Genomic DNA, 23491 nt, shown 5'->3' with positions numbered 1-23491 from the left:
TTTAAGAATTCCTCAGTTCTCATTTCCTTTGCTACATTTTCAGGATGCTGGTTGCTGAATTTGGTACTTCAATTTTATTTTCCTGTTTCACAGGCTTGACACCAGACTGATGCTAGATCTGAGAATCCCAAGCAGTCATGTTGACCCACTCCTCTTTCAGGGTAAGGTTGTCTTTCTTGAGCAAACAGACAAACTATATATAATACTTTTTATGACTGAAAGCCTATTTCCTCATTGACCCTGAGAAAAAATCCTTATCCAAATATGTTGTGAAAATAGATAAATACTAAAATCAAGAATAACATCATAAGTTTTGCTGGTGAGGGACTGCTTCAACTATGGAATCTGAGAAGAAACTGAGCATACATCAGTTTGACCTAAAAAGTGAGGGGGAAAACAGAGTAATTTCAGGTGAAAATTAAAACAAAATGAGCCTGAATGGAAAACGTGAAGTACACCTATGAGTCTAGCTTAAAAAAAATAAAAGTTATACAGGTAAGGCTATGTATAACTCTATTAATAGACGTACGTAGTTAATATATTAGGCATACCTATGTTTACATGAAATGAAATCACAGAACCATAGGAATGGGTCAGATTGGGAGGGACCACAGTGGGTCACCTTGTCCAACCTCCCTGCTTAAGCTGGGCAACCCCAGAGTACATGGGATGCATCAGAATTGCATCCAGATGGTTCTGGGGTATCTCCAGTGAGGGAGATTCCGCAGCCTCCCTGGGCAATCTGTTCCAGTGCTCCGTCACCCACACAGTAAAGTGTTTTCTTATATTCAGGTGGAATTTCCTGTGCATTAGTGTCTGCCCATTGCCTCTTGTCCTACTGTGTGGCACTGCTGAGAAGAGCCTGGTCCATCCTCTTGGTACTGCCCATTCATAAACTGATACACACTGGTAAGATCCCCTCTCAGTCCTCTCCACGCTGAAGAGGCCCTGTTCCATTAGTAAGTGGAACCTCACTTGGAGCATCTCATAAGATCCAGTCCCCTCATCACCTTTGTCACCCTCCACTGAACTCACTCCAGGAGCTCCATGTCTCTCTTGTCCTGAGGAGTCCAGAACTGGACACAGCACTCCTGGGGAGACCTCACTAGGGCTGAGTAAAGGAGCAGGTTCACCTTCCATGACCTGCTGGCAATGCCCTTCCTAATGCCCCCCAGGATACCATTGGCCTCCTTGGGCACCAGGACACTCTGCTGGCTCATGGACAGCTTGGTGTCCACCAGGACCTGCAGGTCCTTCTCTGCAGAGCTGCCCCCCAGCAGGTCAGCCCCAGCCTGTGCTGGCGCCTGGGCTTGTTCCTCCCCAGGTGCAGGACCTGGCATTTGCCTTTGCTGAATTTCAGATGGTTCTTCTCTGACCATCTCTCCATCCTGTCAAGGTCCTTCTGAAGGGCTGCAGAGCACACCGGGGTGTTGGCCATTCCTCCCAGAGCTTGATACATTCCACACGTTTCAAGGACAACTCCACCATTGTCTCTCTAGTCTGTCCTTCCTAAGCAGCATGTAGCCCTTTGTGACAACATTCCAGTCATGTGAGCTGTCCCACCATGCTTCCTTTCACACAGTAAGATCAAAGCCCTGAGACTGCACAGACCTCTAATTCCTCCTGCTTGTTCCCCATACTACACCATTGTAGTTTAGCCCCAGCCAGCAGCCAAGCCCCACACAGCTGCTCACTCACTCCCCCGCTGGCAGGGTTGGGAAGAGAATCAGAAGAGTAAAAGCTGGAGAACTTGTCTGCTGAGATAAAGACAATTTAATGAGGAACGAAAAGGTCACAACACAAGCAAAACAAAACAAGGAATTAATTCACTTCTTCCATGGGCAGGCAGGTGTTCAGACATCTCAAAGAGAGCCGGGTCCCATTACCAGTAACAATTACTGAGGAAGACAAATGCCATCAACTCCAAATGTTCTCTCCACTCCTTCTTCTTCCCCCCCGTTTTTATACTGAGCAAGATGCTATGTGGTCTTCTGGGGTCAGCTGTCCCAGCTGTATCTCCTCCCAACTTAGTAACAAATCATAAGAAAAAACTAACTCTGGGTAGAAGAAAATCACAAGTTCCTTCAAAAAATAAATACTTGTGTGTGGGGGGGGTGTATTGGTTTTGTGTGGCAAGTTTTTCATAGCAGGATGGCTACAAGGTTGACTTCTGTGAGAAGCTTCCAGCAGCTTCTCCCATGTCCAACAGTGCCAGCTGGCTGGAAGATGGATCTGCTGCTGGCCAAACCGAGACCATCAGTAATAGTGCTAGCACCTCTGGGATAATGGATTTAAGAAGGGTGAAAAAAGAAAACTGTGTAACTGCAGCTGGAGAACAGCAGAGCGAGAACCTGTGAGGGAACAGCTCTGCAGACACCAAGGTCAGAGGAGAAGGAGGGGCAGGAGGTGGTCCAGGCATTGGAGCTGATATCCGCCTGGGGCCCGTGGTGAAGACCATGATGAAGCAGCTGTGCCCCTGCAGCCCATGAAGAAGCAGAGATCCATCTGCAGCCCATTTAGAAGCCCACACTGGAGCAGGTGGATGCCACTGAAGGATTGTAATTGCATGGAGAGAACCTAAGCTGGAGTAGTCTTCTGGCAGGACCTGTGGCCCCATGGAAAAAGGAGCCCATGCTGTAGCAGATTTACAGCAGGATTTGTGACCCCACAGGGAAATTGTGCTGGAGCGGTTTGTGAAGGATTGCAGCCTGTGGGAAGGACTCATGTTAAGGACATTCATGGAGAACTGTCTCCCGAGGGAGGAACCCCACACTGCATCAGGGGAAGAGTGTGAGGAGCCCTCCCCCTGAGAAGGAAGGAATGGCAGAGACAGCACTGACTGAAAGTCCCAGTTCCTATTCCCCTGCAATGAGGAAAGAGGCAGATAAAACTGGGAGTGAAGTTGAGTCTGTGAAGAAGGGTGGGGTGAAAGGGAGTGGTTTACTATTTATTTTAATTTCTCTTTTTTGTAATCTGATTTTATTTGCAATAAAGTAATATCCTCAAGTCAAGTCTATTTTGTCTGTGATAGAACTCCAGTAGCTGCCTGGAGTCATGTCTCCCTGTCCTTATCTCAACACGTGAGATTTTCATTACATATTCTCTCCCCCATCCACCTGAGGAGGAAAGTGATACAGCAGCTTGGTGAGCACCTGGCATTCATAGAGGGCCATACCACCACAGTGGCATGTGGTGTTTTATTTGGACCTTGTTATTCCCCTAGTGCTAGGAAGCAATGAAGGAAATGAAGAAACAAAGCATTCTCTGGTAACTGTTTTAATAAAGAGGTATATTATTGCCATATCTCATAAATCCATCAAAATAAATACACCAAAATGGAAATTTAAGATGGGGAATGTATTCTCTGAATTAAATTAATATTTACGTAGTTTAGGTTTAGGTCACTTCCTTAACTCTGCGCATATGGACATAAGGATTCAGGTGAATAACAGGCCAAACACATTCCACCATGACAGCTGGGTCACTTTAGGAGGAATGCTGCCCACTGGTTGAGGGGAATATTTCCCCTCTGTGTGGCCACACTGACTACCACATCCAAGTTCGTGCACCTCACCACCATCACAATCTGGAGAGGATAACTGGAGTGGTTAGAGGTCTGGGATGCATGATGCACAAGGAGAGTAAGCCTTTTTTTGCCCAGTCTTCAGAGGAGAAATCTTAAGGAGAAATCTATTCACCATCTCCCACTATCTAATGAGGGATTAAAAAGACAACGAGGAGACATTCTTTTCAGAGGTAAAGGACAAAAGAAAAGAGAAAAAGCTGCAACTTGCAGCAAGGGAAATTCCAGACAGGTCTAAGGAAGAAATTCTTCATGGTAAATCTCCAGACTACACAGCTACACAGAGGAACACCAGGATTCTCAGCATTCGGGGTTGTCTCGGTTTTGAAAGACAGGTGTCTGCTAAGGAAGGCAGAGGCCCCCCTTGAAGTGGCAGATATAACCCCTTTTCCCTCCAAGTTATTATATTTTGAAATCAAGGGCCTTTAGGCAAAGATGTGGGAAATAGGAATAACAGTTCTTTACTCTATATATATGTGTATAACCAGTCAAACAAAACAACAACTATGGCAGTAACAGCAATCACAAACCCAGTCCCAGCCTTCTCGGCTGTCGGGCCCTTTCCCCTCGGGTGCAGTTCCGCTCGCAGCCGGCAGGGGCGCTGGCGGCTCCCGGTGAGCAGGGCAGGTGCGATGGTTCCCCCGCGGCTGCAGGGGGCGCTCCGGAGCGAGCTCGGGGAGCACGCGGCAATGGCGGCCTGGGATCCCGGGAAGGGATGGGACAAAGGCTTCACAAACCCCTGGGCAGTTGATCCCGGGCTCTCAGGAACAGCAGGCTGGAGTGGCAGGGACGAATGCAAATCCCGGGTGGCAGGCGAGATGTATCCAGATGGGAAAACCCCACGGAGGCCCAGGCAGGCAGGGCGAGCAGGGCTACAGCGTAGCGAAAGCTCGAAGCAGCAGCGGAGCAGGGCAGCCACAGCTCAGCCTCCAGCAGGGCAGGGAAAGCAGCTTTTGGGGGTCCCGGCGTTGCTTCCAGCAGAAAGAAAGAACGGCCAAAAAGAAAGAAGCAGCAGCTCCTTTCTCTGCAGCTTCTCTCTCCGGACGCTCAGAGCGAACTGACCCCACACCCAGGTGTAGACAAAGGAGTAGCCAGGCCCGCCCCACTCCCCTTTTTGTCTTTCTTAAGTACAGCTATTTGTCCCCTAGCAACATGCATATGGGAGAAAATTCCTTTAACAGGAAAAAAACTAAGACTAAACTGAAACCCCAACAGGGGTGTTCAAAACCTAACTGTACAAGACTCTGAACTATTTAAATCCAGATCTGAGACTTGATAACCTCCAAATTACTTATCCACCCAAATTACTCTATCGTTCTGACACATTAAAAAAAAAAGGTCAATTTTCCCACATTAAATGAAGAGGTCTATTTTTATAAATGAAAATTAAGCATCAAGTGCTGAATGTGTCAGTGTGCAAATATATCTTTCACAGAATAACTAAAAAGGTTTAGAATCCAGTCTGGTAAACTAGAGAAAGAGTAAAGGACACCTCAGCAGACTGTGGGAGATAGGTGACTATTTAGGTCCCTACTTAGTTAGCTAGAAATGGTTAAGCAACAATCGCCCATATGAGAAAAGAAAACAGTCTTCTGTTTTCATACAAATTTCATTTTGGAGAAGCACTGGGCAAAGATGTCAGAGCTGCACAGATCTGAAACATGTATCAGATTTTTGTCACATCCTTGTCACCTGCTATAAAAATGCCAACATTTTTATGATTTTGCTCTAGTTCAAAATGTTTGATCTCTAGTTAGTTTGAAATGCAAAAAAATTTGCCACTATTCCTGCTATTTTTGCTCTGTTTTGAAAAGTAAAATTAGATCACAGATAGCATTTATGTTTCTTGTTGCAAATTAATTAGGGTATATAGGAAATATGTAACAACTGCTTTAGACTATTAATGTTCAAAGGTGCAAGAATTTCCTTTAAGATGAGCTCCTTAGATAAACTACACAGGCAGACTATTTAATAATTTTCTCTTTCCTGCTTTGAAATAGAGGCAATTTAAACACAGAAAAATTAGATCACTTGCTGAACTTGACATGGGCAGGTATAAAAATATGGTTTTAAATTAGTATTTGGTAATTTCAACACATTGCTCTTTGAACAGTGTTTTTCCATAAACTTACTACTTCTGAGAGAAAACAACTTGGAAAAATCCAGACTCAAAATAGAAAGCTGTGTAACTGGAAAAGTAAAAGCTGTATGTGTCAGGAGCAGATCATGACACAGAATGAGGCCATAGCAAAGTTGATAAGGATTATACTTGCACATAAGAAGTAACAATGACTTCCAGATTCTGTGACGTGGAAATTCATCAATATGGGAAGTCAGCTATAATCAAGAATGACAGAAAAAACATCCATAGAGGGCTGTAGGAAAAACAGCCTGATAATATGCAGGTAAGAGGTACGTAGGCAAAAGGTATTTTCAGTGTTTTCAAAATACATTTAAATATTTATAAGATATATAAATAGCAAAAAAGTCCTACGAGTTTAAGTAGAAAGTGAAATAAAAAGCTTTGCATAGTTTTATAATTTTTCGTTCTGAAGTAATTAAAAGTTTATGATCTCTCTTCAAACATCTTGGATGTCACATAAAAGAAGGAGGTTAATGAACAGATTACTGTGCTTTGAAAGTAGCCTGCAATCCTACATGGTTTTCATTTCTGTACAAGAACAACCAAGATTCCTAGATTTCTTCTTGTAAAGTGATTTGGTTTTACATCCACCTTAGATTTTCTCTGTTACTCTTAAAGAACAGGATACATTCTAAATTATTTGACTTAAAAAAACTGTACTGTGTGTATTACAAATCATGTACACCAATCTTTTCCAATTCATCCTGTTTCTTTAGAGTTCTCCTAGTACTGTTTTCTGCACCATGCCACATGCAGTGTTTTTACTGGAGGGCTGTGATCACAGTAATGTATTGCTTGTCTTTAGATACACCCAAGCTATTAAAGATTATGGAACCTGATACTCAAGTAAAGTGCTAGTTCTGCTGCACTAAAAAAAGGATTCTGCACACTCATAAAATTTTACCTCTCCCTGTGGGGAAATGCAACAGTTTCAGGTGGAAATTACTTTTTCACAATGAAGACTGACTCATTGTCTACCAGGCCTTAACTAGGTAAGAAAGGAAATCATGACTGCTCTATCCTCCCTAAATACAAAAGCTGCTTCTAAAAACCCAGCCACATTTTATTTAAAGATGCACTGACTTGCAATTGTACAAATTGTTTAGCTCATTTTATTCCACACTGGGAAAAACAGACTTTGTAATGCTTACCATAAACTCATATTTTAGCCAGGTTCAAACTGCATCATATGCTGTCTACCCATCTTCAGTTTTTTAACCTGAATCACACTATTATTGCAGGTTGCACAGGGCATATGTGCCTTAGCGCACGCAGTTTTCCAGCAGGTGTAAGAAAACTTGAAGTAAATGAATCAAAGTGCCTGCAGGTGTATGGCTCCCATTAAATCACAAATATAATATTTTAGCAGCTTATGTTTTACACCACTACTTGGTTCACTTAACTCCATAAGCTTTTATTTTGTGGACTTGATAACACAGGTGAGAAGGAACCATGAAAAGAGACTAAAATAGTGGACAGATGAAAAGTCTTTATCGAAAATGCAGCAGTTCCAAGCTTTTCAGATCCAGTAACTTACACTTCTAACAAAATGGGATTTATCTGTATCTCAGAGTACATTATGCAGTCTGAGCACTACCTCAGTGTGGCTTTCTTCCCTTGGGTAGAGTATGTAGAGATGGATGGCACAAATGAATAAACACAGTGCTCTGCCATTAAAAGCAGAGAATAAAGGCAGCAAAATGAATATAGAAGAGCTGGTGAATTTTTTTTTCAATTTCAGTAAGCTTTCTGCATCTTATTTTGAAAACAACCTACTTGCCAGTTTGAAAATATGTTCAGTTCCCTGTGTTTGAATTTGCACAACAAAAAGGTGTGGTGAACTGAGACCTGTCAGAAATAAATCGTGTCATATCAAAAATTTTTATTTTATTTTAAAGCAGAATGGCACCTGGCAACATTTATGCCTTATAGACATGAACAATTCTGTTATTCACTGAGAATCCACCTTATTCTTAGCCTAATTCTTAGTCTGGTTCTTAAAATATTTGACACCCAACCATGAAGTTTACCATCTTCCTGGGGTTCTCTGCTTTGAAACTGACTGGCCTTCTTCTCTTGTAGAGTTTTAATTGGCTGTCAGGACTCCAAGCGCCTCAATAGGCCTAAATCACCTGCCCAGCCTCACACAATACCCCTTCCAGACACCCAGATCCTCTGCCATGGGCTTAAGTTCCCTCTTAAGCTCAGACCTGGCCACCCCAAGTCTGCCTGAGCTTCGCTATAGGGTACCTGTCTCCTATCCCCTGCTGTTCCTGAATCTCAGACTGGATTTCCCTGACTGATTATGGATGTAACACTGCCCTACCTTGTCTGATGAGCACCAGACTGTTGATAAAAACTATTTCTGTCACCATACTCTGCGTCAGGACAATGTCCCATCAGTGAAAGCACAGCCCTGCCCACACTGTGGTCCCCCTCATCTCCTGTCCTCTCTTCTCTCCTGGAGGAGTATCATGGTTCCTATTCCCTGGCAACTCTTATGAAGGCTGAAGCCTGATTTTAACTAGAGGTCCTGAACCAGGAGGCAGGAAGTGCTTGTGAGCTTGTGAGCAGTCCTGATGAGACTCACAGGGCAAACAAAGTCTGTTGGGACACTCAGCATCCTCACAGACGATAAGGTCATATTCCTGATTTGCAGACTATCCTTAGGACCATGAAACTTCACTAGAAGCAGATGGTGAAGCTACTGTCAGCCGGCTAAAATTCTCTACCTAAAGGTCTGTCCCTCTACTAGAAATTTTGAAGGTGTCTCTAGACGCCTGAAATTTGAAAACAGCTTTATGCATACAGAACATACTCAAAATTATAAAGCCTCTTGGGACCAAAACTAAAACTTGGAAGACAAGCAGGAATAGCCAAAGACACCCATGGGAAAACATGGCAGTATTTTTCATTAGCAATCTCTGACTACAGCTGTTATCAGAATGGCTAGTTAGAAACCCCATTTTTTGACATATGTAGCAAGTGTAGTCTACAAAGAGACATTCTCAGTTCTCCTTTCTGGCCAGGCAAGGGGAACACACTGCATTTCAGCTACTGAGCTGCACTTCTTAGCATCAAGCCTCTGTTACCTCTCTGTGGTCTCATTTTTTTTGTTCTCCTACATCGAGCAGCAGCACACCCTTCAAGTCTGAAAAGGGTGTTTGCAAGGAACATTACAGATGAACAGTTCAGACTGGATTAGAATTAATTAGAATGCTCACACTGAAGCCAGAGGGACTTGCAATGAACAGGTATCACCTTTAGTAGAATAATTATCTTCAGTAGTTTGCTGGGAGTGCATGCTAAAAACACATGAGCAAAAATTCAAAATTCTGCATAACTTTTAGCATTGACTGAGATTATGAATTTATAGCACTTCAGAATTTTTTATATCATGACTGAATACTCGAGAAGAAAAATGTCATTGAAAGAAACCCTTGAAAGGACAAAGGCTAAAGCAACAGAATTTCTGTGGCATTGTTGCACTCAGGGGCTGTGGGTTTGATTTCCTGTGCTGCCATTCAAGTAGCATATTAGATATGTTATCAGAGCAACACCTTCTCTCATATATAAAGTGCAGAATAGGAGTCATTACACAATTTCTGGAGCAGGTGGTGTCAAAAGTCTTAAATTGGTTGAGTCTTTGGTATGGAGCACACCAAAAAAACTGTTAATCTCAGAGTTCTGAAGAGGACAAAACATACTATCTCTGCCAGCTGTTGAGACCAGATGTGTGAATTTCTTGATTCACATTAAAAGGGTTTTCATTACAAGGAACTGGAATAAAAACATGGGGGGAAAAAAAAGTCAAAATCAGTAATAGTTGCTTAATAATGAAAAAATACCTCCCTCTTATTGTATGTCTTCCTGCTAGAAGGAGTTTATTACAGCAATGTAAACTACATGGAGGAGATACACAGTCATATTAATGGTTTCTCCTAACCCCCAAGGTTCAGTATAACTTGATAAATCAAAACATTAAGAAAGAGTGTATTTAATTTTTCATATCATTTCCATGTTTTAAAAGCCTACCTTCACTGGTTCAATTCCTAAAAACCATACATTCCCCAAGAGGCAATGTTCTACTTTACTAATAGGCATTTGTAAGAATTTCCTTCTTTCTCCTTTTCAGACTTGGCCTACAATGATCACTTTTTTTTTAAATTCAAAAGAAACAGTAAGACCCTCTTTATCCACCCACAGTGGGGGGCCTGGATGACTCAAATCAGACAATATTTTTGGTTCAAAGACAGAAAATTATCTGCATGCCATCCGTGCCAGCTGACTAATGAAAGAAATTGGTGTTACACTCCAAGCAGGTATCTTGCGTAGTCTGTGGCCGGCAAATCTGAAGAGAGCGCAAGAAGAAACAACCCACTCGTGTGTAGAGGTATATGTCCAAAACAGGCAAAATAAACAGCGAATTAAGTCCAAATTAAGGCCCAATATACCATAGCAGCCATGGTCTAAAAATAATTTTCTTTTTCTAGGGAAAAAAAAAGGAAAAGTCTCAGATGTCGTAAATTTTTTAATTTAATAAGCGAAGCAATTTTAGAAGATAAATTCTTGCTTTGTCAACCAATTAGTTATTGATTATAGTTTACAATCACCTTTTAGAAAGTATCACGTTGTGGTGGCCTCAGGATATACATCATATTAAGTTCTTAATTTTTTTAATAAGTTTGCATCAGCTTTCACTGAAAACAGTTTTGTAGATTGTATAGTTGATACAATGTTCAGTGCTTGCACCCCTAGAGCAAGGGACCTCCCCATGAACAAAAGGCAGTTTTTAATTTAACCCAAAATTGCACAGGGATATCTTTGCTGTCCACTGCATGTGATCTCCTGGCCTCTCTACAACTTTCAGTGGTTCACACACGCAGCGACACATAACCCTTGCATTCTATGCTCTTGTAGCACTGCTAGACCAGCAGGTAGCAGGTTTTCTTAATGATATTTTTAACACTTACCTGTATTTTTTAAAAGACCTCTACATGTTCACAGAGCCCTTAGAAGTACAGTAACTGTTCCTTTTTTATCAACTCTATTCCAGCTATGCCATACACTTTCTTAGGAAATTTTATTGATTAAAAATAACTTCCTAATTAAAAATCCTCATTATTAAAATATCAAAGACAGAAGACATCACAGAATTACTACTTCTACTATTTTAAAATATTAAATAAAATTGATTTTAGTATTCTAACAAAAGCAATAATTTTTTAAAAATTACTAGCATGAAGTTCAACCAATGAAAGGATACTTAAGCCCACAGTAGTTTATTTTCCCAGTCATAAAAGTGAAGGAAGGCAGTGTATTGGAACCTGCAGCTCAATCCTATTCCTAGATATTAAAATACAGATATACATAATGGATTCCATTTTTTTCATGTATAAAAAGGACAATATAAAACAATTTTTCCCACCCAGGAAAAAATATTTTTTACCCAGTAACCACAAATAAAATGGACCTAAAATACATTATATTTAATCAAGAATCATTAAGATTTGACTGAAAAAGTTTTCATTGATAATTCAGCTCCATTTCCTACCCATGTCCTGGCAGAGACTTTCTCTGTCAAAACTTTCTTGCCACAACATTTCTACTTTATAAACCAAGTGGTCTTATTCTACAAGAACCTATGCCCTTGAGTAAATAATTCATATAAACAACCCCATAGTAATAAATTAGATTATATAAATTACATATATATGTGCATATAAATATACATGTGTACATATATGGGCAACAACCTTCACTGGATGTTTTTTAGAAATGACATTTCTGTGTTTTGAATTCCCACAGTCTGCTTCTGTACAACATTGGCCACAGAACTAGTAAAATTATTATTTTTTTTAATTAAATAGTGCACATGACTGCATTACTTTTAAGATTAATCATATTAGAAAATACTGAAGAAAATATGCCAAAGCTCTTATGCCACTACAATCAGGAAAAACTTTTCAGCACAGGATGCAAAAATCCTCATGTACTTCTAAGAGAAGGAAAAAATTAACTATGGCTGTCAGAACTTGGATAATGCAGGTAAACTTTCTATCTCACCACTAGCACAAAGAAACTTTGGCTGGTAAAAATCCCCAAAACACTAAAGGCTTCATGTTTTCTGAGCCCATGTGGGGAGATTTATTCAACATATAATTTCCACCTTAGAGTAACTTATTTTACTATGAAGTCCAGTAACTTCTACTCAAATTCTTTCTGTGTACTCCTAAGTACAGTTCCCTAGGAAGAGAAAACTAGCTAACAAGCTAAATAATGGCCAGCTATGAGCTGATACTACAACATCTCCATAAATAGAGAACTAAATTATTCTGCAGTTTTAAAATTTGGCCTTTAAACAATAGAACAAGTAACATAATTTTTCAGCTATATCCATTTTTTGATAAAGGTTGTTACCTGGATTTTGCATCTCAGTCCATGCCAGTATTTCCAGCCAAATAAGAGAAATTTTACAGAATACAGATTAACAGGGCAGAGTATTTTGCTTTTAGTAATCAAATTCCTTCTCAAATCATAAATTCTTCCCTTCTAGGTGTACATATTCTGAATTTGTATACGATTGTAAAAATAAATGCTCATCTTGGCCAGATACTATTCTGATGAGAGGAGAAGGTCTCACAGAGGAGGGAGATTTATTAATTTTAAGTTGTACATGGTTTTTATATCAGTAGTCTCGTATATATGTAGAATAATAGAATAATGAAGGTGTGAATGGACTTCTGGAGACCTACTCCAGCCTCCTGCTGAAAGAAAGACTAGCCTCAAAATTAATCAGGTTGCCCAGAGCCATGTCCAGGCAAATTTTGAGCATCTCAAGGACAGAGGTGTCACAGCATTCCTGTGCACCCACTCACTACTTTACCACCCACAGAGTGAAGGAAGAATTTCTTCCTTCTATCTTATTGAAATTTCCGTTCTGTTTCCTGACTCCATCTTCTTAGTAATCACTCATTAGATGATGAAAGACAGCAATTAGGTTTCCCTCTCTTCCTTTGGCCTTCTCTTACCAGCTGAGCAAGTTCACAGCCTGTCCTTATGCTTCATGTGCCCCAGTCACCTGCCAGATAGGGGGTCTGTCAGGGTCTTTCTTCACGGGGTGGCATCTATAGTCATTCTATTCTGAAACACTGTACCTGAAGCAAGCATATTGGAAGTCTGTAAGATTCAGGAAACATTTTATTCCTATCCCTACCATAACATCCCCTAAAAAGCCAAGTGGGATGTTTCCACATTTCAGGTCATACCCTTGAGTTCCTCATATTTCAGCAAGTATACACAATAAAATGACTCTTTACTGATTTATATGAGCAAAACCTACTTTAGAGGTAGTCCATATATTGAAAGAAGTTGGTTTGCAATAGTGTCCCAAATACTGGAAAACATGTTTTCTTCCTTTGGACTACAGAGCAGACAGTCATCATACTCATTTGTTACTATAATACAGAAATTCACAGGTAATTTCTCCAGTGAAAATTTGTTCTTCTGAGAAATTACTTATTTCCTAGAAAGAAACAGTTTCCCCATCTACTGAGAGTAGGTAGAATGGCAGTAGTGTGTCTTTCTACTTAATCATTTTGCACAGCTGGTTACAGCTAGGAATCTTCTATGCTGTTCTGCATGACCACATGACTGATAAACATTTGCTAAAGACAGAAAATAAAAGAACTGAAATAAATTTTGTGACTTCTGGTAGTTTTCTCCAATGAAACTGTAGCCGAAATTGAACTGAAACATTTAAAATGAGGAGGAAAACGGTAAGTAACATTTAAAGTTTTTCATGCTATGTGGAGCAAAAACAACATACAGTAGACAATTCAGTCATCTTCCTAAGCAAAAGGGTGAGCCAGGTATGAGAAATAACCATTACTCACAGGTAATGAATTTCAATCCCAGCTGGGGTTCTGAAAGACATTTTCTGAATTTTCACAAATAGAACTCCACTAATATTTTCTAAAGCAACTGATAGGCCGAACAATGAATTTTATATAGCAAAGAAAATCATCCTGAATGGGTTACCCTTGAATTGTTACTGAGTCATTTCAGTCAAAAGATGTCTCAGAGCAATTTTTAGTTCTTGCAATTGGTTGTTCCAGATTCATAATCAGCACTGTAATGCTATTTTATATCAGAAAAAAAGCACCTTTTTTTAGCCATTTAACAATTTAACCATTTATTTTTATTAATTAACAATTAAATTAAATTTAATTAATTAATTAAACAATTAAATAAAAAAATTCAACAAATGTGAACTGAAAGAGGATTTCCAGGAGTTTCCTTGTTTCTACAAAGGAAGTTAGTACAAAACAAGCAGCACTCCTCACAAAACTGCCTTCAGGAGGTAAGGTGTCCAGGACTAAAGCATTATGGTTGCTTCCAGACTACCAATGAGTAGTGCCACATGTTGGACAGCTATTAGCTTCATGAACAGACATGGTCATGGACAGACAGTGGGTAGCCAAGCCACAGCTCCAGCAAATACCATATGGGATATTAATGTTTGGTTAATTTGGATTTTAGCTGCTAAAATCCTTAAGGAGCAAGCTTTGCTCTGTCCAGTATAGGACCTAATAAATAATTGTCTTCAATAACAGCTACTTTTATCCAATTAACACCTGTTTTCTAAACATCCTTGTCTTAAAATGTGTTTGGCCAATTGGCTAGAGGTTTTTATTCCTTCCCTGCCTTCTAGTTTTTCTGAGCAAAGACACCGAAACACCCTGATGGCATTATCTTTTAACCTTTGGGAGTTTGTGATTGGTTGTTCAAGGCGTACAAGGACTTATCCCTTTTTTATTTCTTTAATACAGGTACCTATTACATTCAACTGGAATATGTCTTCTAGTAAGAATTCTTATAAATATGGGACTAAATATATCTGTTTAGATATTCAAAGTTTAAGGAGTGCATTTATGGAACAGAGGATGGCTCAGATCCTTAAGATCATGTACTAAGTAAAACTTTTAGACCTTTACTATTGCAATAAATAATGACTTAGATTCTCCCTCAAGTTCAGATGTGAAGCGAATATGGAATTTAATTTGAGGAAACAAAAGTTGAATAAATTTTAATCCTTTTAAGCAAACCACTGCTAGTTGTTTCCAAATAGGGTCTAACACTTATATCACCTTTTCATGTTTTTTAGGAAAGGCATCCACACTTCTTCATGTCCACGTTGGTTTTTTCTTTTTTTCCTTTTCAGTTCATTTCAAGGAAAGGAATTAGTATTCTAGCTGAATGGACAAAAAAAATTATCAAAGACTAACATAAAAGGCTCTTAACTTTTCTCAACAAGTGGGCTGAATTTTTGCTGCAACAGTCTTGGCCCACCCAACTTGGGAAACCCTATCAAATGTGTTAAACTTAGGAACCCATTTGTTAATTTAGAACAGCAAAGAACGAACTTGTAAGTGTATACTTGCTGTTGCCCATAGGGATCATCTCCTCAGCAGGCAAATCTAGTGTCTACAAAAGGATTAAAAGGTACATACAGAAAATACATTTTTTCTCTTTAAAGATGAAGTTAAAAGTATAATCTTCATAACCTTTATAAAGTTTTATAAGGTAGGTATACACCCACAAAATGGATGTGATTTTTTAAATTTATGGTACTGACAAACACATCCACCTGAAATTTTCTATGCTAATAAACATGATTATATCTTCCAAGGCTGACCATATAGGTTCTATCTTAATACAAGTTTTAGGTGTCACTGAATACTTGGAATCTTAGAAGGTCACAGATTTTCTAGTCAAATGCTTGTTTATTTATCAATGTAGCTAGGACTATTTAAAATCAGAGAGAAAATAATCAGAGAGAAAAAAAAATCAATTACTTTTTTAGCCCTTTCTCTCCAACAAACCTCCCTATTGACAGATTCTAAGCCAAATTCCCATTGAATGCAATTGCATTAACCTCATGTGAATTACAGTGAGATTTACTAGTATCTAAACTAGTCCTTGTATGTGGACATGCAGTAGGTGTCCCTGCTCTCACAGCTGAGGAGAAGCCACTCGTGGAGCATCTCTTTGTCAACTGACACTTGAACCATTACATAATACTTGATAGCTCAATGGGACACTTCTCTCCATGCTGTTTATAGGCAGCCATGTCTCAAAATATTTTTCATGGAATACCACACTTGAAAAATCACGCAGAGTAACATCTTTCTAAGAGATAATGGAAGATGTTTTCTCCAAGAAAAATCAGGTCCTCTGTACCAAAATCAGTCTTCGGGCAACTGACCCCATTTTAATTTAGGCAGCTATACAGCACAGTGTACGCTGTGGTAATGAAGGATAACCACATCCTGGAATGCATTAGCAAGAGTTTTACTTGAGGCAACATTCCCCTCTGTTTGTCAAGATACGGTTAGGTAAGTATGTCCAATTTTGCCCCTCTTACCAATACCCAATTATAAGGAAGAAAGTCTTCATAATGAGCCCAGTGAAGCATGGGAATGGTTGCACAGAGAAGCCTTGAGGTCCCCATCCCCAGAGATATTCAAACATTGGCTGGGAAAGGCCCTGAGCAACCCAATCTCACTATAAAATTTGTACCTGGTTTTAGAAGTGGACTGGATGAAACAATCTTGAGAGTACCTTCAAATGTACATTATTCAATGACTCTTTTGCACTGCAACAGTGTTGTGCAGAAACCTTCCTGTAAGTTTTAAATTAATTAGCTTTGAATGAAGACAATCTATCGGCATAATGATCCACACTGTAGGATAATCTCAAGTATGCTTGTAGTTCATGCAGAGCATCGTACTGGTGTACTAAACTACCACAGAAACTAGCTATTTTAAACATCTTCCTTATGTCTGCAGTATACTGCAGCCAGTGATGAGATGGCATACCAAGGGAAAGAGCAGATGACATCTGCATAGCAGAGACTCCCATGAGCCTTGGTACTCCTTTCTTTTTTTTCTCCTCTTAACAGATCATCCTTACAAAATTTCCAGGCACAGTAAGAAATTTTTCAGTTATATGTCTTGTATCACTAGGGGCGTTTTCATCTGATACGCTATCTATTTCCAGAATTTGATGTATTTAATGAAGGAAATAACAACTGAGTTATTTGAAAGTAAGGCACTGCTCACACGCTGAGAAAGAGTTAAAAGGATAAGTGAATGCAGTGTCAGTGGCAGACTGTCCACCAGCTAGTCATGAAGAGAGTCCCTGAGTTCTGCTCACAAGAAGTGATGTCTAGACACTGAGAATATTACCCAAAAGAAAAAGCCAACAGAAACTGCACAGCTAAAGACTTAAACAAAAAATAGGAGAACGAGACATGTCAAATGGTAACATTTGGTACCTTCACCTACTGCATTCCAGGTGAATATTAAAACAAAATGAGCCTGAGTGGAAAACATGAAATACACCTATGAGTCTAACTTAAAAAAAAAATCATACAGGTAAGGCTATGTATAACTCTATTAATAGACATATGCAGTTAATATATTAGGCATACATATGTTTACATAGAATGAAATCACAGAATCACAGGAATGGGTCAGATTGGGAGGGACCACAGTGGGTCACCTTGTCCAACCTCCCTACTTACACCAGGCCATCCCAGAACACATGGCACAGGACTGCATCCAGATGGTTCTGGAATATCTCCAGTGAGGGAGACTCCACAACCTCTCTGGGCAATCTGTTCCAGTGCACGGTCACATGCTCAGTAAAGAATTTCTTCCTCATGTGCAGGTGGAACTTCCTATGCATCAGTTTCTGCCCATTACCTCCTGTCCTATTGCTTGGCACCACTGAAAAGAGCCTGGTCCCTCCTCTTGGTACCCTCCCTTCAAATATTTGCATACATCAATCAGTTCCCTCTCACTTGTGTCTTCTCAAGACTGGACAGGCCTAACTCACTCAGCCTTTCTTCATAAGAGAGATGCTCCAGGTCCCTCATCACCTTTGTCACCCTCCACTGAACTCACTCCAGGAGCTCCATGTCTCTCTTGTCCTGAGGAGTCCAGAACTGGACACAGCACTCCTGGGGAGACCTCACTAGGGCTGAGTAAAGGAGCAGGTTCACCTTCCATGACCTGCTGGCAATGCCCTTCCTAATGCCCCCCAGGATACCATTGGCCTCCTTGGGAACCAGGACACTCTGCTGGCTCATGGACAGTTCTGGTCCAAGAAGTCATTAATTTCTCAGCCTTAGGAACAGTACAGGGAACCACTTTTTGTAAGGCTGAAGCAATGGCTATGATTCCCAAATAAAAGCAAAACCCTCTATGGTTAAAGGAGGTGGGGGTGGTAGAATACATTTTGCAAAGGCGCCTTTGTGGGATAAGCACTGCTACGCTTACAGAAAGCAAAGTTTATCCTCCAGCTCTATATGGAATGAAGATGGTGTCACTTAAAAACATGGAGGCCCTATGACGTGCTATGAGTAAAGTCATCTCTCCATTCCACAGTTACCTTGGTTAAATCATAAAATAGTGATTTAAGTAGTTAATTAAATTAATTTAATTATTTAATTATTTTCCATAATGCATTTCACAAACCTTTTTCCTATACAGACCCTCATATGATCATTAAAGTGGAAAAAATCCTGCAGAATGCTTTAATGCTGCTACCAACCATATTCATTTTAACATGGTTTTTCCATCAACAATCAAGTTGTGTTTGTGAGACACATGTTTCCGCTCTAGAAAAAAGCACATAGCTAGGCCCACACAGCCATGACCACAGAAATAATCTGCAGTGAAAGAGAGAGCCAGCTACAGGAATGCTGCTTTGTCTTAAGAAAAAAAAAAATCTTGCGGCTGGCAAGGAAACATGAAGCTGCAGCAACACCATGTTTTTATGAGTCCCAGATCAATACAAAGCTATATGCCTTGAGTGCTGAAGCAGCTAAATTATGTGCTAGGTGTCATTTGTATTTTTAATATGGTGCATCTTTAGTTCAATTAGAAATATTTGGATGGAATCCCCACCGAATCATGAAAGTCTCTGATGTTTTGTTGATGCACAGCAAGCCTTTACTGTCAGCAGTCGGTCAGCAGAAATACAGATGAACAGAGGTAAGAATTCAGTCTTAAAAATGACAGGATGTTAACGGTATCTTAATAGTATTACATGAATTACACTGTATTACACCTTTAGGCAATTTTGTTTGTTGTGTATGCAACATTTAAACTTTGATTAGCCTCTCTGGGTAGGAAAATGACTGAGAGTTGGAACCACAGAGAAGGAAGGGATGTGCTCGATGTTGCTTTACTCCGTTTGTTTTGGTTTTTTTTTTAGCAAGAGGACAGACGCTTCAATAATCATCATGCTAAAGAAATTTACATTTGATTATATTTCGTGCACACTTATTTATCTCTTGCTCCCATAAACATGGTAGTTTGTAAACAAACCTGACTAATAGATCACTGGCATGCAATGTATGTATTTACACAAGAATATATATTGTGTATGCTTAGAATGTCTCTAGAAGAACTGTGTAGCAATACACAAACTCGAAGATTAATTAAAGGTGTTAGGTTATCAACCACTGTTTTATGGAGAAAAAAGGCCCACCATGTTTTGCAACATAGATATCAGAGAATATATTAAATTTAATTTGAATCTGAAACACTTTGCCAAGTTAAAAGAAAAATTTAACTACCTTTTTCTTCACAATGTCAATACTTTGAGCACACTTTTAACATTTTTTTCCATTATATTGTTTACAAACACTTAAAAGAAGACAAGCTGTAAATCTAGTCCTCTGAGTAATTTTAAAAAGGACTCCATTCTGTTTTAATAGGAAAATGTTATGCACTACATCATAAGAAAGCAGTGACAGCAGCTGTGGGTTCCCTATCACAGGTTTGCAAACACATTTAATCTAATTGATGAGCTTTTGTTTAAACACACATTGATATGCATCCTGTGGTGCATATGGGTTGCAAAGATTCACAGCAATATACAGCCTGAGTGATCTGCCTGTGATGCTGAAACAACTTTTATAATACTAAGAATGTGAAATGTCTTTATTAATACTACTTTCATGCAAGAAAAATAACCCAAAAACAAACAAGCAAACAAACAAACCGAAAAAGAAAAAGAAAAAGAAAAAGAAAAAGAAAAAGAAAAAGACAACTAACCAAAAAACTTAGATAATTATATAGCTGGATTCATTCTAATTCCCACTGAAAATCAATTCACACTGATTTAACAGAATAATCAGGACCACTGTGGATAAACTTTCATCATCTGTGCTTTGGAACACACACTTCAAAAAGCTAATTTGAAATCTGCCATTAGTGCAAGTAACTTACACAATCTTACATTCTCAAGCACATATAAATTCAATTACAGATTTCACATCGTCACCTGAGGTAACACCATGTTTTGTAAACATAACATTTCTTCACATTATTTTCCTTTGTTGCAAACATCTTTCTTGCATATTTCTCAGAACCAAGAAAAAAACCTAACACCTTTGCTTTATTATTATTGAAAATAAATTAGATTTCTCAAATATATAATCAGAAAACATTTTGTTTGATTTCATTTGGTGAAATTCAAATCTATTTTTCCCAAAAGCAATGACACATAATTTAACATCAAATTGCCATCAGAGAAACTCTCTGTCTAGTCAGTATCACTGATAGTCAGGGTCATCTTTATTGAAACGCCATAGGAATACAGCTTTAGAAATACAGACATTAAACAGATGATTGTTTTTTCTTTTTCCCTAAGTATTGTTTCAAGATGTTTGGAGGCTTGGCGTGAATCAATAATTTTAATTGACAGACTGTGGTTTTCTGTGTTTGGCCTATGCAAAGCTTTCCTCCTAATAGAAGTAAAAGTCCACTTGGAACTTACTGTGACTATTTATCAAATTCTGCATTTCTTTGGAATTCAGAAAAGCAATACTTCTTGCTTCCACATTAAGGAAACAGATTAAAAAAAAAAAAACACCACCAAAACTGTAATCTATCATTCAGGGAAATTGCAGAGAATGCCTAGGTGAAAGGGAAGGAATGGGGTCTGGTTTACCATGCTGCTTTGTTCTCCAGGAAAATACTGAATAAGTGCTTAGTTACAGGGAAAACTATGAACATTTCACAAGACAGTAAAACTGTAGTTTTCATCTCACAGAGACGTCAATCCATGAAGAAAAGTTTAAAACTTCAATTTGAGAGGATATGTGGAGCAGCGAAAACACAATACTTTCACTTAGAGAACTTGGAGGAAAACAACTTCCAACAGAAATATACTATTTACAATTAATCCAATCAGAGACCTTCATTTGGTTTGTATGTTGGGGTTTTTTTTCCTGAAACCCTTTGTGGCTTGTTGTGAATTCATCAGGAGAATCCTCCCAGTATCTCCTTACAGCTCTACTTCTAGTTCTATCTGCAATTCCTTGAGAAGCAGTCATTTTTGGCATAGTTTGTGCCACCTTTACAGATGAGTTCAGCAGCTCCCTCTCTCTCTTAAGGCAGAAGTTGCTGTTAGCTCCCTGCACTGCAGTGCAATGCAGCCCAAGTACCAGCAGTACCAAGTGTGTTTGTCTGAGTAGGTTTCGCTTGTGTTGTACTAACCTCTGCAATCCATCCCCCCCTCCATCAGAGATATACTCAGCAGCATCCTAACCCTTCATGGAAAGGAGACCAGGATACTATCAATCACAGAGCAGCCTAGGTGATATCAGCGTCTTTCGATGAGACAATCTCCCTTCTCCCCACCTATCTTTCCTTACATGCTTCTTCCTCATCTTTCCCTTCTCTCCTCAGCCCCTCCTTTCTGTACAGATGTGCCGCGGCCGCCCCAGCCAGGATGACTCAGCTCCCACCCTCGCCCCCTACTCACACTGCACCCCCAGTGTTTTGCAGGATTAGGCTCCTAAGTCTAATTAGTGACCTACACGTTCAACTACCCACATGTCACCCAGCCTTCCAGTCCCTGGAGTGTCCTGCTTCCACTCAGGACTGCCAGACCAGCTCCTATGCCTCTTTGAATTCCTCAGGTTCTTCTGCCCTGCAGTCCTCTTTAAATTAGGTGGGTGTTGCCTCAAAAAGCCTCACCATCCCATGGCTCTTCCTAACCCTAGCACTTGGACTATACTTTTCCTCACTGTGACTTCTCCATTCTCCCCTCCCCACATACGTCGGAACCATCTCGGGACCTAAATTCCCAAAGCCCCTTGCAAAGCAGGACTTAGTGTGTTTTGGAGAACTCCTTTCCTGAAGCTGCAGAGAAGGAAATCCCTCCCTGCCCCTTACGGGTCACGAATGCTAAACTATTCTCTCAATATCGTCAATGTGAGTGAAAATCCTTGAAGAAAATCGATAGTGAGAAAAGCAACAGTGTTTTCAAAACCACTTAAACTGGTTATTTTCTTTCTTCTATTCCCCCCCCCCCCTTCTGTTGCAAGGTCTGAAACGCCGCCTGTTCCCTCCTTAACAGATCTTAGAAAGTCTCGGTTCCCTGAGGAACTGGAATTGACAACCGTTCTGCACCTTTGGTTTTCCTCGCCATCCTTACTGCTAGGACATCTGCAAACTTGTTCTCCTCAAATATCTGGAGTCTGCGATCCTCGACACCCCTGGTTTTTGCTCCCCTAGCGTGCAAAAAGTTCCAGCCTTAATATCAGATTCTAAAGCAAAGATTAGATTATGGCACCTCCGCGGATCTGTGTAACCTGCTCTCTCTGTGCAAAGACCGAGATCTGGATAGAGCTGGAGTGAGCAGCAGCCGAGCACAGACTGCTCACGCTCACCGCGGAGATGAGAGGGAACCCCGCTCTCCCGTCTCAGCGCCCGACCTGCTCCACAGAGCTCTGCCCCTTCTCCGGCGAGCAAGACCCCTGTAAGTCCCGCGAAGAAGTTGAAGTCAAGCATGCAAAAAAAAAAGAGGAAAAGTTGCTCTAGAGCAGTCGCGGCAGCCCGAGTGCCCGGAGCATCACTTACCGGGGGGCAGGCGGCGGAGAGCCGCGGCAGCTCCCTCCGCTCCCGCTGCCTCCTGCTCGCGGCGTGAGGCTGCGGGAGGGAGCGAGGAGCCTCCCGGAGGAGCCGCCGAGCGTGACAGACCAGAGGAGGGGCGGACCGGAGCGGCTGTGTGGGCTTCGCGTTGCGGTGGAGCCTCTGCGGCAGTGCCGGGGAGAGAGGGGGAGCGGGCGGGCGCGGCGGGAGGCGCGGGGCGGGCGGCGGCCGCCACCATCAATAACCGGAGGCGTGGGGTGCGGGGAGGGCGATCCCCCCGCAGGCAGCGGCCCGAGCCGGCGGAGGGGAGGCACAGAACCGCCCCCCTGCCCCCGTCGCCGGCATGGCTGGGAAGCCTCCGTGGAAACAGGGCCCTTTCCCCCGCTAGAAGGGAAAAATAAAAATAGTGACGCTCACGCATTCACTTTATTACAGAAGACAGTGTCTTATGAGAACTGAGGGCAGGGGAGAGCATATGAAATTGCTTGTTTCAGAACAGGTTGCAACAGGCCCGATGATCATCCAGAGATCACTGCATCCCTCCTCTTTACTCTCCTCCCAGAGCGCGAGCCGTGAACACTTTGCAGCAACAGTGCAAAGCTGCCTGTACTCCACACACAAAGACTGAGAGTGAAGATCAGTGTCGGTGCAGGAAGTCCCACAAGCAATATTCACTTTCCTGAGTGGAAACATTCCTGACTACAAGAAGAGTGAAGCATTAGAAGTGATAGTGAAGTGATAGTGGACCCATATCATATATGGCTTTTAGGAAAACATCAGAAAAACATGTTTATAGATGATTGATCGTTT

At 40.7% G+C, this 23491-nt stretch overlaps 1 protein-coding gene across 1 annotated transcript in view; it reads right to left on the bottom strand.

Annotated features, from left to right (window-relative positions):
- Window positions 1-22931, bottom strand: part of SV2C (synaptic vesicle glycoprotein 2C) — a 116125-nt gene extending 93194 nt beyond the window's left edge. The window contains exon 1 of the mRNA XM_010392761.4: window positions 22670-22931. The gene's annotated coding sequence lies outside the window, so the exon portion shown is untranslated. The remainder of the gene's footprint in view (window positions 1-22669) is intronic.
- Window positions 22932-23491: the final 560 nt, after the last annotated feature.

Source organism: Corvus cornix, chromosome Z (genome assembly GCF_000738735.6).
Source record: "Corvus cornix cornix isolate S_Up_H32 chromosome Z, ASM73873v5, whole genome shotgun sequence".
Classification (NCBI taxonomy): Eukaryota; Metazoa; Chordata; class Aves; order Passeriformes; family Corvidae; genus Corvus; species Corvus cornix.
Note: the sequence above shows the minus strand (reverse complement) of the source record. Positions and strands in the feature narration are given on the sequence as shown.